Source organism: Lagopus muta, chromosome 3 (assembly GCF_023343835.1).
Source record: "Lagopus muta isolate bLagMut1 chromosome 3, bLagMut1 primary, whole genome shotgun sequence".
In the NCBI taxonomy this organism is placed as follows: Eukaryota; Metazoa; Chordata; class Aves; order Galliformes; family Phasianidae; genus Lagopus; species Lagopus muta.
In genome coordinates, this window is record NC_064435.1 from 27,290,096 (window position 1) to 27,309,310 (window position 19,215).

The following is a 19,215-nucleotide window of genomic DNA, read 5'->3' on the forward strand; positions in this document are numbered from 1 at the left end:
GGGAATAAAAAGGTCCTCCAGAAAACTGTAGTAAATGTGCTTTGCTTTGATATGCACATCCAGCAGTATGCCCATCCTTCATGGATCTTCACAATCATTTATCTCTTCCTCCTCCAATTTTACTCCATTTGTCTTTCCATGGTAGCAGAAATCAGGCTCTTGATCCTTCTTCTAAGTAGGTAAATTTAGCCCATCTGGCTAATAAGTCTCAGGTTAACACATGTGAAAGTTGTATGTTTTATTAAAATTTAAAATGAAAACACTATGTCACTATTATTAACACTATTATTTTTTCAGATGCCACAATTGTATTTTCTCTTCTAAGCATGAGGAATATTTTCTTGAAATTCCATGAAAAACGAGCAAACAAAATTGGTGGAAAAAGTAGTCAAGCTGTGAATGGCTAAGAGTAATTTGCTTTCATAACATTGTTTAATAACATAATTTTGCTTATAAAAGAAAAGATAAGGGGAGCATAGGACAAGGTGTATGTTTACACTAGGATAGACATAATTTGAGCATCAACAAAGTGGGTTTTAGGAAATATATACTGATAATCAACTAACATCAAGCACAGATGCTGAAACAAAGAACAACCCTCACAGTATCTGAGACATTGGGCATGCATGGTGAAACAGCATACAGAGATTTGTATTACAAGCACACAAGCTCGTATACAGACCAAATATGCTCTGCAGTCAAGCACTTTGTCCAGGCTTGTCTAAGGGAGACAGAATCAGCTTATGAAGAATATACTGCTATATACTGTCCTCTCATATTTCAGGAGTTAAGTTCCTGTTGTAATTGAGTGATATTTACTTCTCATTCAGAAATTCTGGGTGAAAGTTTCTGCAAGCATGAGATCTAACAGTCTTTTCATAATGATCGACAAGTTCCAGCTGGAACACCAGAAAAGGTATCAAAGCACAAACATAATAAGCCTTAAGAAAAGGAATAGCTTCTCTTTATTATAAAAGAGTGGGTGAGATGGTTAGAGCTTTTGAAATCTAATGACACAGGTAATGTAAAATAATATTTCATCATATTTTTATTTTGGTTTTCATTACAAGACAGAACATACCTGTATGAATCTGTTATTTGTTCACTGTGTACAAAATGTAAAATTTGAATTTTGAAGGAGAAGGAACATATGTTTCTCACAAGGTTAACTTCCACTGAAATTAGTTCAAGTCTGTATGTTTTCCTCAGTACACCTTTATTTCTATGATTTTTTTTTTTTTTTTCATGAAAACCCATTTCTTGTATTTACAGTCCTTTGCAAACAAAAGAGCTTTCAACTCTTATAAATCTGATGATTGGTTTTATCCTCTTCATCCAGATTTTTCTGAAGGAAGTTAATAGAGGTCATCTAGATAAATGATTACCCTGCAAAATTGGAGGACCTTTTGATCAGTAAATAAAGCTGAAGAGAGAGATTCTATAGAGGAATTCTATCTTAGATTATGGAGTTGTATTATGAGGACACAACATTCTATGTGTCTCAAGCTTGAACCATAGCTTTCCTACAAGCTTTGTGTAAAAACAGCATAGATGAACTATGCAAAGAGCTTGTCATAGCACATAATTGCTGCAATTTAGATAAACATCATGCAACATGTACTTTATTTGTAGTAATGTGTTGTATTTTTTTGTGGTGGTAAATAGAGACTAAAACTCCATTGTACTAAAGCTTATAAAAACAAAAAAAAAAAAGACTAGTCCTTACTCTGAAGACCTACAGTTTTGATCCTTCCTATTCCATATTAAATTTTATTTTAATGGAAACTTCTACTTTAAATTAAGTGATGTCTAAAGAATCTATTTGTATGATTCTGAATAACCTCAAAAGAAGCTATGGGCATTAGTGGGAAATGTTCTTTGAAAAAGATTTAGAAAATTAATTACATGTACTGTGAAAGATGAAATAATCTTTCCTTCCACACAACTAATTCATTTACAAACTTCAGTAATTCCATATGAAGTCACTGCTTTTTTGGTTATCACACTGCTGTATTTTTCTAGTTATTTTGCTTCAGATGGCTCTTATTTCACGGAGTCACAGAACCGCAGAATGGCCAGGGTTGGAAGGGACCTCAAGGATCATGAATCTCCAACCTCCCTGCCACAGGCAGGGTCACCACCCTCCCCACTAGACCAGGCTGCCCAGGGCCCCATCCAATCTGGCCTTGAACACCTCTAAGGATGGGTCATCTACAACCTCTCTGGGCAGCCTGTTCCAGCACCTCACCACTCTCTCTGTAAAGAATTTAATTGCAGTACCAAACGTAAAGATTTTTCACTGACTGGGACACTGTCATGTACTAATCAATATAAAAAATTCTCCATCTCTATAATGTTGTCCAGTAGTGCCAGTCACCTTTATTTACTAACAAGATTTCAAAGCTTGAGCATTCTTGAAAATGAAGCTATGGTTATTCAGAAAGGTCTGTTGCTTGTGTGCAAATATATAGATTTATTAGAAGAAGGTTTTCTGAAATCCTGACTCATAGAACCTTTGTTATCTACAAGTAAAATTTAAGTTGCCAATCCAGAACAGGCATATGAAAATGTTCAGTAATATAGCACAGGTCCTCGAGAGGATAAATTTATCCTGCAGCTAAATTAACCATTACAGAGAGCCTACTAAGCTTCAGAGAGCTGAGCTGGCTCAGTGTGACTAAAATAAATATATGCATGAATTAAAAATTGAAATAACCTTCATTATTTGAGGGACATATGTTCAGAATATTTTCCTTGTCAGATAGTCACACTCACAACAGGAATCATGCATCTTGTTTTACTTAATCTTCTTTTGTGGAAAAGACTTAAAAAAATTCAAATCTGTGGCATTGATTAATTTACTTGCAATGAAATATAAGCTAGAATAATGAGGTAAAACATACCTTAAAAAGCTAATTCTAAAATACACATAAGATAGGCAGTAAGATTCAGCTTGTGTTCAGAGATTGATATGTTTGGTAATAATAATATAATTTGGTAATAATAATACGTTTGATAATGTTTGGTAATAATATGTTTGGTTGAAAACTTGACTGTACAAATTAAAATTTCCTGTGCTAAGTGATTGCCTGTTCTTTATCTTGCAGTACTGATATATGAAATAAATATTTAAAAAATATTAAAAATATAATATGGAACGATAGATCATTCCATTATCATCATTTATTATCATCATTTATCCACTCATTATTTGGTTTCTTTTTCTATATTCCAATTAATTTAATAGGTATTGTAATCTTTTTATAAACCCTCAAAATTCAGTAGAAATACATTATATATAGAACCATAGAATCATAGAATCCTTAGAGTTGGAAAGGATCTTTAAAGGCCATCTATTTCAGCTCCCCTGCAATGAACCAGGACATGCACAGCCATATCAGGTTGCCCAGGACCTTATCCAGCCTCACCTTGAAAGACTCCACCATATCTCTGGGCAACCTGTTTCAGTGCCTCCTGAACCTCATTGTAAAAGAGCTTTGGTTGTTGTTGCTGTTTTTTTAATATATTCAATTTCTATTATATTTTCATAAAATAAATTACCTGAAAAAAATACAAAAAATGTTTTTCTGGTTAGAGCTGCCTACAGGAATTTGAAACCCAATATGTTCAAAGTAGTGACTGTCAGGCAGTAAACCACAAGAAACTCCATAGTTGTTTAGAAAATGCCATTTCCTGACTAAGTGACATTTTATTCCTGTGATGTGCTGGCATGTTATTGAATCAACTGCAGTTTACCAAGAATTCTGCAACTGATGCCAGAAAATACATCTAAAAATCTAAATTTCTTGTTCTTTTGACACGTTTGCTAAAGCACTGAATTAAAGAGAACAAGCTGAATTTACATATGCTGTTTTTACTTTGCTTGTTTGTTTGTTTGTTTGTTTTGTATAAATGAAAACTGGCCAGCTTCCTGGTAGTCTGCATGAGGATGATATGAAACAGTAATACGAAGCAGCGGAAGATGATAGAGTCTGTAAATTAGTTAGATTAACTCTATCACTTCCACCAAATGAGCGCTTTGAGTTAGAAATAAGATTATATAAAACCACTGTATCTTATTTACTCTGCTTTATGCATGTGTGTGTGCCTGTCTGCATGTACAGAAAAGTTTAAGTTAATTTCCAAATCATTCTATTACATTTAATTTCCATGCAGAGTCAAATCCTAAATTCCTTCAGAAAACTAAGGCAGGTCTATAATGTCACATTTAAAAATTTTTTTATTTGGAAAAGAGGCCTCTACTGTTGCTTTTGAAGATACTAAATTTCTCTCAATCAAAGCTACTTAATGGATGGAATATAAATGTATTACTCAGATTCAATTGAAGAGTAATGTATGCGGGTCACTCTGAAAGTAATGCCTCCTATTTATTTCCACGGACACTCCAACAGATACAAACAGCAAAATAACACTCCTTGACAGAGCAAATTCTCAGCTTTGAAACATTGTTTTTCAACATGATCACCACTATTAGCTATTTTTTGTCACCAGCAACCAAAAAGAGCCCACATGCTGCATAGCCATCTGGAATGTGACTTGTCTTTCATGTCTCTGTGTCCCTGTTGCTGAAAGACACTGCACACTGCCTCACTGTGCTCACTGTGCACTGTTTGGTCTCCATAAACGTTCAGCAAGCACTCATGAGTGCCTCTGCATGGAGGAGTTCACTGACACATCTTTGCTTCAGGTGCATTTCCAAGCCAGATGCCATTCTGTCAGACTGCCCCTCTGCTGCCATTTGTCACAAAGCAGCAACATGTAACTGAATATTGGTGGGAAGGCTCAGCCTCTACTGACATACCACCAACATCCACCTCTGACATTGTGGCCAACAGAAAAAAATAGAAGGCACTACTTTTGAAGCAACCCATGTTAAAGCTGATATTATGTTTGATCTGTAATGTAGAGGTTAATTTACAAACTTGTAATGAAAACTGAGTAGAACTTTCTGTAAAATTATTTTTTCAAGACATTTCCACTTCCAAGCTATAAAGTGATTACAAATAATATATATTTTTCTCCACAGTGAATTGATTTTTTTTTATTTCACATATTTAAAACAAAAAGTGAAATTTCATAGATTAAGACTATTTAATTTCGAAAATTCTGACAATGAACTCTTATTTTTTGACTTAGAGCTAGATGGCTGGCAGTTAGATTACAATGCATTTTTATTTTTTTATAATAATTAAAAATAAGCACATAATCCAAAATAAAAGGTGAGTATGCATGACAACTGAACCTAAAATGTGAGTATATACAAAAGATAGGATAGTCTAAAGTGTTATTTTCTTGTAGACATAGAAGCAGGATACATATCACCGTGAAGGTTTCTGAATGTGTCGCAAATAATTTTTAGACAAAAGAATGAATAGGTTATTTGGAGATCAGTGCTATTTTTACCACACTTCGTTTAAAAAAAAAAAAATGCTACTCTTATATGAAGGTAAGATCATAGTCTGAAAAAATATCAACAAAATATTCAGCATGTCAAGAGAGACAAAAGCTTCATGAAGGAGAATTAAATTTTCTAGTTAGGAGGTATTTAGTTTAGAGATTCAGATACTTATAGTTTGATTTATCTTCCTTTGAAACAACTTCCTGGAGAGTATTATCAGAGGTTTCATAGAGTCATGCAAACCATCACAGAGATCAGAATGGGGAGGGTACAGAGTAGCCCTGAGGTTGTGGCAGATGGGGTCAGTGAGCAAAAGGCTAGGGGTGACAGGACAAGAAGAGAATCACAGACCCAGAAATGAGACTTAAGTGATGTGATTTATGAACTTGTTGGGAAATGTGAGAATAGAATGTAAGCAATCCAGGATGTCCCTGGAATATGTTGAAGGTAACTTCCTTCTCCAATGAGGAGGTGGCAATTAGGAGAGGTGCTCTGCTGGGTGAGATACTAAGCAACAATTAAGTGTTTATTGGAAATGTGAAGGTAAAAGGAAAGCTTGGCTGCAGTGACCATGAAACGGTGCAGTTTAGGATTCTGAGGCAGGGAGGAGGATGAAAAGCAATGGCTATCCTCCCTAGTCCTTGGGAGAGCAGACTTTGGCTGGATACAGCCAAAGCAGGTCTCATGGATACATTCCATAAGGTAAGAGAAGCTCACAAAAGCTAATTTATGTTCAAGGTTCATCACCACAAAGCTCAAGAGAAGTTCATCCCAAAGAATAGGAAGTATAGGAAGTAAAAAAAATACCAAAATGTTTAGAGGGCTGAAGCAAGGTGCATGTGGCTGTGAGCAGCCTGATCTAGTGGTTAGCAACCCTGTCCATGGCAGGGAGGTTGAAACTAGATGAACTTTCAGGTCCTTTTCAACCCAGGCCATTCTATGTCTGTAGTGGAAAAATACTGAAATACTCTCTGAGCATCCAGGGATGAACCTGGGAAAGCTAAAGCTGTAATGGAATTGACTATGGCCAGGACATCAAGGCAACAAGTACCTCTTGTGACAAAAAGAAGACTGGGGAAAATGCATAACACTGTTGAACAACGTAGGCGACATGGTTTCACAGGACAGGAGGAAGGCTGAAGGACCAAATGCATTCTTTGCCTCAGTTTTTGCTAGCAAGGCTGACCTTGTATATTGTATAATTATTGATCTTTTGTGACTGAAAGAAGTGCCTGAAGACTGGAGGAAAGAAAATATCACTCCCGTCTTCAAGAAGGGCAAGAGGGAGGACTCAGGTAAATACAAACCAGTAAGCCTCATCTTGATCCTTTGGAAAGTGGTGGAACAGCTAATTCTAGAAATCATTCCCAGGTCCATAAAGGACAAGAATATAATCAGCATGGATTCACCAAGGGGAAGTTGGGAAGTCATGCTTGATGAGTCTGGGAAGAACAGTGATTATTGTCTTCCTGGACTTCAGTAAAACCTTTGACTTATCAAGGAGCTGGATGGGCAGACAGTGAAGTGGATGGAAAACTGGCTGATTTGCTGGGCATAGAATGTGTTTATAAATTCTAGTTGGAGGCTAGTAATTAGCAGATACACCAGTGGTCAATACCAGATCCAGTCTGGTTGAGTGCCTTTGTTAATGGTCTGGAAGATGGAAAAGACAAAAACTCTAAGAAAATGAAAGAGGTAAGAACATAAAAAATCTGTAATAATTGAGTTTCTAAATAGCTATTTTTTCTTTTCTCTTTAAAAAATGAAGAAATAAGAGAATATTATGCAGGAAGCAGAAAAACTGATTAATGATAATAGGTGGAGAGACAGAGATTGAAAGTAAACAGAGTATCTGACCACATGCTGTTTGAACAGTGAATAATTCATAGTGAACAATCAGGATCTCACAGCTGTGAAAACTATTGTAGGGTCTACATCTTGCAATAGGCTACTGCTCCAGTAGGTAATTTTTAAAGTTATGAGTCTTTTGAACAGTGAAACAGTCAGAATCCCTGTAAAAGAAATACAATGTATGCTAAAGTTATAGGTCTGAGAGGTATAAATTGTCCTCCTTTATTTCAGAATAAGAACTCAAAACTAAGCCAGGTATGCTAAATGACAGCTCTTATTATTCACATGCTGAAGTTTTTGAAGTTCCCTTCTGATGCAGTATGCATTTAATGTGATTAAACAGTCTCAAAACATACATCCATAAAGTATCAACAGTTGAGATGTCATGAGAAATTAAACCTTAAATTTTCACATTATAATCTGTGAATAAAAAGTTTTGTGTCACAGTTACAAAAAAAGAATGCAGATCTGAAGCCAAATCTACGTAATAAATTTTGATGGCATAGATTTTTGGAAGGATGGTATAAGAATATTTCATTGACATATATCAGAAAGACTTTGTGTAGCCTTTTTTATACACAAAGATATATATATATATGGATGTATACATTCACTTGTGTACATACACACTGCTTTTGCTTTTACAGTATCACACAATTACAGAATGTATGAGGTTGAACAGCACTTCTAGAGATCATCTTGTCCAGTCATCTTGCTTTAGCAGGGACACAGAGCTGCTTCTTGTACTGTCTGCTTTCATAATACACATCCCTGTAAAATTTCAATAGCAAATTTGTCCAGACATAGATCTGAGTTGATTAATGCCATTACAGAATCACAGAATGGCCAGGATTGGAAGGGACCTCAAGGATCATGAATCTCCAACGCCCCTGCCACATGCAGGGCCATCAACCTTCCCATTTAATACTAGATCAGGCTGCCCAGGGCCCCATCCAACCTGGCCTTGAACACCTCCAGGGATAGGGCATCCACAGCCTCTCTGGGCAGCCTGTTCCAGTACCTCACACTCTCTCTGTAAAGAACATTCCCCTGTCATCCAACCTAAATCTTCCCTCCTTCAACTTAAAACCATTTCCCCTTGTCCTACATTAAAGTACAGAAGAGTCTAATATATCTATTAGAACATGGTGCCAGGTGACTGGGCTGATTCTGTTGGTTTCACTAGTGCCTGCATCTCTTATTAGAGAGGCATTCCATTTTATTTTATTCTTATGTTTGTTATCCTTTTTGTGGTGGATCCATTATTTCAAAATCTAAATAAGTAGTAGAAATGCATAGACATTTTTGCTGATGCATGCTATTTGATTTACTCCTCTCCTGAAAAAACTGTGAAATGTTAATTTACAATAGACTGTAAACTTATTGTTGAATAAAACCAGCATCTATGGAATGTCTCAACAGCACTGTGGATGCTTAACATTTAATCTGATCTCCTTTAAAGTCATTCATATAGATTAGTTTCTATGAGCTTCAGTCACTTGTTCATATGCTACTCATTTTAAAAATAACTTTCTGCTTGTCACTCTGCTACCCAGAAAATTCTCATCAGTTCTGCATTCTTTTGAGAGTTATTTTCAAGTGCAATCTGTTATGAAAAATATATGTTCCTGTATTTTATAAAATATATACACATGGGAGTTTGAATTCTCAAATCATGGTGTCAGTTTTAGAATCAAGCCTTTAAAAACAAGTTTTAAAATTAAAGCAAAACTTTTTCTAACCCTCTAGCACTCAGCTGGCTTTTCCATGTTCCTTGTGGTCCTGCCTGCACAAGACCTCTTACTATGTTGCTGCCAACAGCTGGCTGAAGTGTTTCCCCCTTTTGCAACTTGAAGAAGCTCCAGGTGTTACAGACCTATCAATGAGCTGCTTCAGAAGACTGCTGTCTTGAGTTTGTTAATGTTTTCACTAATCCCACTTTCCTCTGAAAACAGTCTCAGTAAGACTTTTTATCACATTTTTTAAATTATTATTATTATTTATTTATTTATTTATTTATTTATTTTTGTGGTCTGCAATACAAAAAAACCGGAACAATTTCTTTAATAATTTGAAAATTTCCAGAATAGAGATGGGCACACTTACTTGGATGCCAGCAACTTCAGCCATGACCACAGACTGTGAGAGGGTTTTGCTCATTCTTAAGGTCTCACCTGTACTAGCTGTCGTAAACTGGCCAAGCAGCGAAGCTGCCTACAGAAAGGAATAAGCAACTGAACACCGTAAAGTCTCAATTTGATTCCTATGTTCTATCTCGGATGTCCAAAGAAAACAAAAAATAAGTTCATCGATGTCCCGTGTCTGCAGAGTTTAAAATATTCATTCATAAAGAGACCAAATGATTCTTCTAATCACAAATGTACTAAATTTGGGATTTATGGGATGCTGACGCATCTTAGCAGTCGTTCTTCATATTATTATCCAAAATCTAAGAAGATTTACCTAGAAATCAGACCTACTATGGTGTGGCTACTTTTTTTTTTTTTTTTTAAAAAAAAAGTAAACTCTTTATCTATTAAGTTAATCTTCAATTTTGTTTGGATCTGTGCCACCTTTTTCCTTTCTTTGGTTCACTCCATATTTCAGCCTCCTGAGTCTCTGTATGCTCATCAGATAGAGAAGGGCTGCAGCTGACCTAGAGTAATATGCATTTATTCAGTGCAGCACAGGTATGCTACTTTGCATCAATTACAGGTCAGATCCTGTGTTTAGAAGACAGTGAATATGCACTCATTCATGAAATTACCTTTGATGTATTAACATAAATGCAACTGACTGGGAGGTAAGTACTATTCTGAGTACTCAATGTAGCTGTCCCTATCCAGCCTGTGCACTCTGGGCTCACGATGGTTTAAGCTGAGTTTATTGTAGTAATCAGTTTTCTTTCTGGCCTTGCAGTTTCATCTCTAACTGTGTGGTCTTGAGTGATTTATTTAACTGCTTTGTGAAACTAGTGAGTCATCTAGGAGATAGTGAGAGCTAGGAGAATACTAATCCAGCTACAAATCAAGTGTGTTGCTTCATTCAGGCTCTGTGAGCTGAGCTCAGTCATGAAAGGGTTAGATATGTGCTGGTGTTGACATAAGGAAGAAGGGATTTGGAGATGGACCATAGCAGAACCATATTGTGAGCCTATAATGCATCAATCTGTCTTACTTCCATTTCCTTGGTATTGACTGATTCCAAATCCTGTTCTGTTCAAATGTAAGGGAAGCACTTTCCTGTAACCATATATGTTCCAGTTCAGGTTAGCCTTACTGTTACACTTACTATTAAGAACTGTTACACTTACTATTAAGAAAGAGATACATGTCCTCGATAGTAAAAGATTCTGGCCTCTTCTTAATGCACTTAGCCCCTGTGTAAATGCAAGCTATTTACATTTTTTTTCTATGCCAATCTTGTTGGCAATCTTCCTTCCCTTCGTTGTATTCCCCTCTTGTCTTTAATTAGGTTTTCTTACATTAATTTTTTTCTGCAGAAAAGACCAGATAAGATATGTTAAAAAAAACCCTAAAGGAGCTTAAAGAGTCCTGAAGTAGAAACATTGAGGGCAGGAAATGTTGAAGACAGGTTTTGGTCTGAACTGCGTGCTTTTTGTACCAAATTATAACACACTGACTTGCATGAGGTAAGAAACTCATCTTTAACTCAGCATCAAGGATAGCAGCATTAGAAATACAAAGATCTGGCATGTTAAGAGAAACAAAATAATCTCAGAAAAAATTATTTTGTCACAAAACTTCACAATACTGCTAAGTTTATTATCTGAGTGCCTGTCTGTTTGCCATTCATTCACTAGTCAAATCTTCTGGGTCTGAAGTTTTTTATTTTAACAACTAAGTAAGTTTGTTGTTTAATGTGTTTAGTGTTGGTAAATGTTTTTATATAAATTTCTACATGATTACTACATGAAAAAAAAAAAAAAAAGAAGGTTGCCTTTAGAATTGAGGCTTATGATTTGTGCGGGCTTTTTTTTTTTTTTTTTTTTTTTTTTTTTTTTTTTTTTTGGTACTGGGGGTTGTTTTTTGATTTCCAATTTGTGATAATGTTTTCTTGTTGTTTTCTTTTGATAAAGACAACATATTTACTGTAAGTTATATTTGTTCTGCATTCAGCAGTTGAAGTAACTTGAAAAAACAGTCAAATATTATGTGTCCACATTCTGATGTACTAAAGGTTCTGATAGTTTACATGGAGAGGCTATTCTGCTGCAATCCTATAAAACAACCTCAGCCAAATCCATGCCGTAAGAATTTTACTTTTATCAACTAGGATTTATAGTTTTTGTTTCTCAGCCAAAATATTGAACTATTTTATTTTGTTTGAAATAAAAACTTCCTACAAATATATCTCATCAGTGCAAAATAAGAAGAAGTGAATTTGTTGAACCTAAGAAATGCAAAAATATTTGTTGATAAATTCTTTTTTTTCTTTTCAGAAAAAAAAAAGGGTAACTTTGACATAGAAGATAAAAAGCACAAATAGATAAAAAAGCAAAATGAAATTTTACAGACTTTGAGAGGAATGTAAAACTGGTTTTAAGTTATGGATCATCTGATTTCATGTCAGCTATTGGCCATTGACACAGCTGAAACCTGTATTTGAATCAGGACAACTATTGTTATATTTTAGAAAAGAAAGTTGTTTCCACTTTTGCCGAATACTTATATGAGTTCAGTTACTTTTACTAAAAACAGAGCTGAATAAGATCTAATTTGCTTTACATATTCATAGTCATGAGTGCAATTGCATGAGCAAGTACTTGAAAAGGTGATAATAGTCATATATATTTCATTTGCAGAACAAACCAAGGGAGGTTCAGGTTGTATGTTAGAAAAAATTTCTTCCCGGAAAGAATGTTGAGGTATTGGAACAGGATGCCCAGGGAGGTGGTGGAGTCATGATCCCTGCAAGTGTTCAAGAAAAGGGTAAATGTGGCACTGAGTGTCACATGGTCTAGTATGGTCACAGGCATGGGTTTGACGATTGAACTGCATGATCCTATTGGTCTTTCCAGCTTTATCCATTCTATGATCCTACTGCTGATGCACTCATATTGCAAGCCAAGAATGGTTAATACTGGTGAAGATAGTAATGAGTTGGGAGAACAAGCATTCTCACAATGAATCACATCTGATAAAGCCTACAGGCCACAGCATTGCTTGCAATGTGACATCTCTCTGACCCTGTGAATAGCTGCTGCTTCTGACAGTACACAGGTGTTGGTGGTGGGTTGTTTTCTGTTTGTTTGTTTTCTGTTTGTTTGTTTTCTCATTTCTGTCCCACAGGAATACTGTACTTCAAGAGTCCTGAATTACTCAGCATTTAAATCAGCATGGGCAAATAATGTTTGCTTCTTAAGTCTACTAAGTTAAGAGTAATGCAATTTTAAACTCATCAACATATCTGATAACAAAAATCATAATTCAGAATCTCCAGCCAGGCAGCTAGTATGTTCAGCAAATGATTAGTATAAATTAAACCAAGTATAACATTACAATCAACAGATAGGCTTTGTTCACAGCCCCATCCCTTCCCAGTATCCTCTGTTCTCACTAGCTAGAAGCCTTTCTACAGTACTCTCCATCCTTATATTAAATGAGACTGCTATGCAAAATGATTTAAAAGGACCTGAAGAAAATAAAATAGGTATTAAAGAATGCTGTCATCCAAGGATTTAGTTATATTTTCTAATCACAAAACCAGAGCACCCATCCCCCCACACAAATAAAGTATATTTTATTTTGAATTTGAAATGGGAGATTACTGTAGGTAGAAGGTTTTGCTGATGAAGCCATTAGCTGAGCACACTGGATTTCAATTGCCTAAAAGAGTGAAGTAAAAATGAAAAATATGTATGAATAAAGTCATGTTTTGATAGATTTATGTTGTACAGGAGATAAGTGGGTAGAAACATGATAATGCGAGCACTTAAGAGAACTAAATTCTTGTTTTCTTCTGTTTCTGAAGCTGGATATCTGAGGAATCTGGATGATCCAAATTGTCTTAAAACTTTCCAACTATACATAACAAGGAAACAAAAGCTAAAAAATATATTCTTATAAAAAGCCATAATAAGAATTCCTCAAAACTACAGTTAAACTGAGAAAAGGAATAAACAGACAACAGAAAGAAATAGGTCTCAGAACAGGGCTTAATTCTCCTATTACCAGCTTCTGTAATTCATGTTTCTATATCTCTAGTTCCCTCAATAAAACAATTAAGGAGAACAAACCTTTGTTCACCTCAGCCAAGACCAAGTGAAACAAATTACCCAAGCACAGCTTATTTCATATGGAACTGCATACAGAATTACACACAGATATACATATAGCTCTTTATTAACTCCCTCTGACTTGAGAGAGAATTAATAGTACAATGTTATAAGAGATATTTAGTGTCTAAATGCAGGAAGTCCCCAGACTGACCCAAATTTGTGCCCCAGTTCAAAAGTGGGAATATTTCATAATTCATTTTGGACTACTTCATACTGTATATGAAAGTAAGCAAGTATGTGGAAAGGCAGAAGAGTCCTTGAGAGCCATTCCTGCTACAATTGACCATTTGGAAGCTTGGATAATAAGACTGTGTGGGATTAAACAAGGAGCAGTACGTCAGCTACTCTCTACCAGCAATGAGTTGTCCAGGTCTCTTAGTATAAGAATTACCTGCAGCAAAGCCAGATCTGTTTTGTTTCCCCATCAGTTTGTTCTCCTGAGTAACTAAAGCATGAGCATTTCATTCCATGACAGTTGTAAGTGATCTGAATTTATATGTCATGTACCCACGCTGCCCTCCCTTTACTTCTCTCTCTTGCATTTTTCTGTCTTCTCTAGAATGGGTGATACAAGTATGAAGTGAGCCATTCAGGGAACTGGTCTGGAAACTTGTCCTAAAATATCAAAATATGTTCTCTTAAGATTTTTTAAGCTCTTTGGAGCCACTAGCTTATGCAAATATGATTTTCTGCCCTCATCAACAATTTAAAGCGTGACATGTCTTGTTCAAGTATTTTCTTGTTTGTTTTGCTTTTTTTCGTTTTTATGCAGCTGTCCTGCAAACAAAATATAAATTAATAAAGGCAAAATGCCTACAGCTGTTAATGAGGACAGAGACTCCTGATTTGAATCACTGTAGCCTGTATGCCTGGCTTTCCCCTGACATGGGACAGGACAAAGTAAAATGGGACATCTGATTCTTCAACTAAGGAAATCACAGTAACATGTGAGTCACCAAGTTCACTTTAAATATCTCACTGCTATTTGACATTTATTAATGCTTTCTGCATTTGTGCATTCTGTTAGAAAAGTTTCATTTCTTGCTGCCCACTGACCAGAAATAGTCTTTCTGTAAGGTGGAATGCTCCTTACAAGAGCTGAGAAGAAAGAAAAGGGCATTGTATTTTGGATGAGTTGGTACAATCTGAAAACCAGACAGCTTGTGCTATTGTCCTGTGGTTCTAACTTTCTTTGTCAGAACTGGCCTCTCTGTTAGACCTGCCATTCCTCTTTTCCAAGTGGCAGTGTGACCTTTCTGCTGAGCAATCTGGCTTCCCACTTTCTAGTCTCTGTGACCTTTTCAGGAGCCTAAGTAGAATGACTTAGAGGTATAAATCAGCATATTTCACTCCTGTATTCTCAGATATATAGGAATACATTTTTATAGATAACTTTTGTGTGTTTGCAATAATAAAACAAGTAGGGCAATATGTGAAACTAAAGATTTTTTTCTGAGTGCAAAATCGGAACAAGTTAAAAAAGCAACTTGAATAAAACCACGTACAATTAAGTCACAAAAATTGCAAAAGTATGTAACTGTTTGATCAATGCAGGGTTCAAACACATTATTCTTTCCTTAGTTGGCATCAACACTATTTGAAGTATCCCACTATCCCCATGACTATTAATCACGCAATCTCCCATCTTCCTCACCTACTACTACAGTTTGACAAGGACTTTCTTTCACCTTGAGACACACTGATACAAATTCAATTTAAGCCTTGCTTTTGTAGTAGGTCATACTGAGAAACCACTATCAAAATCTCTGTTCTGGTTCTCCAGAGACAAATTGAACATGAGAAATAGATTTCTCCATTTTTCTTGTCTAGCTGTGAATATTTTTAACTTAATTTATTTATTATTACAAGGGAACTTTATCTTAAAAAAAAAAAAAAAAAAAATCAAAAAACAAGCAGTAATGTAAATGGATTTTTTTTTTTTAATGTAGAAGAATCTTAAAAATGCAAATGGATACAGGAATGAAAACCAGTAAAATTATTAAAAGAAAAATCCTTTGTTAATGTTAGCTACAGAAACAAAGACAGAACCGAAAAGGCTTCTGGAGAAAGTTAGAAAAACTCAGTGGAAAATCATAGAATCATTAAGGTTCGAAAAGGCTTCTAAGATCACCAAGTCCAACTGCCAACCCTTCACTACCATATTCACTAAACCATATCCCTCAGTGCAACATCCACCCTGTCTCAGCCTGTTCCAATGAATTACCACTCTTTCTGAGTACAAGAAATTTTTTCTAATATCCAACCTGATCCACCTGTGGTGCAATTTGAGGTCATCACCTCTCATCCTATCAGTATTATCTGGGAAAAGAGACCAATCCCACCTCACTAAAACCTCCTTTCAGGTCATTTTAGAGAACTGTAAGGTCTCCCCTGAGCCTCCTCTTCTCCAGATGAACAATCCCATTTCTCTCTGCCGTTCCGCATGAGACTTGTGCTCCAGACTCTTCACAAGCTTTACTGCTCTTCTCTGGACATGCTTCCAGGCCTCAGTGTCTTTTCTGTAGTCGGGGGACTAAAACTGAACAGAGTACTCAAGGTGTGGCTTCACCAGTTTTTAATATAGGGGAACAACTATCTTCCTAGTTCTGCTAACTACACTTTTTCTAATACAAACCAGGATGCTATTGTCCTTCTTGACCACATGGGCACACTGCTGGGCTCATGTTCAGCCAGGTGTCAACCAACACCCCCAGATCCTTTTCTTCTCTGCAGCTTTCCAGGCACTCTGCCCCAAGCAGTGTAGGGGTGTCTGGGGTTGTTGTGACCAAAGTGAAGGATTCAGCATTTGGTCTTGTTGAACCTCACAATTGGCTTCAGCCCAGCAATCCAGCCTGTCCAGATCCCTCTATAGGGCCTTCCCACCCTCAGGCAGATAGATCAACACGTCCTCTCAGCTTGATGTCATGTGCAAGCTTTCTGAGTGCACTCTCAAATCTCTTCATCCAGATCATCAATTAAGATATGAAACAGGACCAACCCCAGTACTGACCCCTAGGGAACACCATCCATGACCAGTAACCAGCTGGATTTACCTCTGTTTACTGCTACTTTCTGGGCCTGGTACTCCAGATAGTTTTCTACACAGCAAAATAGTAGAAAACCTGTCCAAGCCAGGGGATGCCTGCTTCTCCAGGGGAGTACTGTGGGAGATAGCACTAAAGTCTAAGTAGATTACACCTACAACCTTTTCCACAGTCACCAGGTGGATCACCTGGTAACAGGAGATGAGGTTCGTTTCAAGAACCCATGCTGATTGGGCCTGATTCCCTTGTTGTTCCACCATGCTGTGCAATTGCACTCAAAATGATATGTTTTGTGACCTTTTCTGATACTGAGATCAGGCTGACAAGCCTGTAGTTCCCCAGATCCTCTTCTTCTTGTAGATGGACATCACATGGGCATGTCTTCTATCATGTGGGACCTCCTTTGTTGACCAGAACTGCTGATAAATGATGGAAAGACATTCACTCTGACTGTTGTGCATTGGGTCAAAATGACAAATTTAGTAATATAGTTAACGATTTGTTTATACTGAAATTACATCTGTGGCTCCTGAAAGTACTAAGAATGCACTAGCTAGAACTCTTCTAATTTAAATGTGCTTTGCATATAGGAATTGTTCAGAACATTACTGGTGTTGGAAGCAATAAATTCGGACTTAACCTCTTGTAGGTGTATTCAGAAGAGTTCAGTTTCTTTATTCCTCTTAAAGAATTCTGACTGAAACACTCCAGAATTGTTTATAAACCTGAATAAGTAGAGTCGTAAAATATTTCATAGAGAGTCTCCTTGGAAAGTTTAACAAAATTGTCCAAAACTTTTCTTAAAACTGTTTAGTGATGGTATGCATATCAATTTCTTTTGCTCGTGAATGTCTTTCAAAATATGCTAAATTGAATGAAACAATAGAAATCTAATAAATAGCAGATAAATTAAATGTTCAACTTAAGTTCAAATGAATGGAACAAGTGGATAAAAAAAAAGTAAAAAAAGCTCTTGAATCCACAGTAGAGGGAATATGAAAAGACATTCGAGTATCAAAAAATAAAGAGGCTTGTGAAACAAAGTAAGAACAAATAAATAGCATTTGCTACTAGATGGGATTTTCAAAAGCAGGCGGTGAGCGGGCTTTATTGTGCTTACATAGAAGACAACAATACAACTCCCACTGAATTAAAAGTGAGTAGAGTTAAGCCAACACTGAGCACTTTCAAGATCCCAGCAGTAACCATATACTAAGCTTCCAAATGCCAAAAGAGAGCTTTCATATTCCTTCAGATGGCACAGAACAATCTTACTAAATAAGTATCAGAAAAAAAGAGTAAGGTCAGATATTACTTCAAGTATGTTTATTGCATAAACCACCAATGTTCAGTATGTTTAACTTTGTTAATAAAAATGGCTTGTAGAGTAAATCTGAAATCATCTTTGAGTTTGAAGCCAAACAATATGGCTAGGATGAACTATAGCAGCAGCTGCCACAATACACAAGGTGGCATGAATTTTATCATAAGTAGTTAAAAAAAAGATACCACAAGGACCACAGAGAGCAAGATTCCAGCCTCCAAGAATTCATAACATTGGTCAGCTTTTTGAAAGACACAGTCTTTCTGGTGTGTAGAGTGCCATTTTCTTATACAGAAAAAATTTCAGGGTGTCCATGCCTCCAGATGTTTACAGCAAGAGAGAAAGCCCATGTCCTAGAAGCAATGAAGATGATAACAATTCTCATCAGGGTTGTGGTGAGCAAGGATTTGAACATATTTAAAATCACTGCTTTTAAAACATGTATTCAACTCTATCTCTCTGTCTTCCTTCTGTAAGTGTTCTGGTTTGTGTAAAGAACTGATTACAAATGATGTGAAAATGTGTATATTTGAAAATAGCAAATAAACTCGTCTGTACATGAAGTTTCCACAAAACTTCAGCCAATTAGGAGAAGACATGAAATTGTATGAGTAAAATATTAAAGATGAAATTCTGTTTTGTGTTAACTGGTTACTTTGGACAGATTCAAGGACATATCAAACAGATGTTGGTTGATGTGCATCAGCACGCAAGAAAAAAACTATTTGTTGACATGACCTACATGTTAGGTTAGGTTACAGACTGGGAGTGCAGGCTGACAGGAACTTCATGGAGTTCAACAAAATCTTGCACTTTGTAAAGAAAAATCTCAGGAATCAGTACATTATGGGTACTGACTAGCTTGGAAACAGCCTTACATGAAATGACTTGGGTGTCCAGTTCTGGGATCCCCAGTATAAAGTGACGTGAATGTATTGTAGTCAGTTCAGTGAGGAGCCATGAATATAATTAAGGGCTTCAGGGCACTTAACGTATGAGATCTGGGGAATCTGGGAATATTCAACCTGGAGAATACAAGGCTCAAGAAGGTATTTTCAAGATCTATAAAGACTTGACTGAGTGGGTAAAGAAGATAGAGCTGGACTCTGTTGGTGCCCATTGATAGGGCAAGAGGTAATGGGCAAAAACTAAATAAAGGAAAATCTACAAATGTAAGAATTTTCTTTTTCCTATGAGGGTGGTTGGATGCTGTAACAGGTAGAATCATGGAGATATTTGAAATCCAAACAGACATGTCTTGCTCTAGTTGAATCTT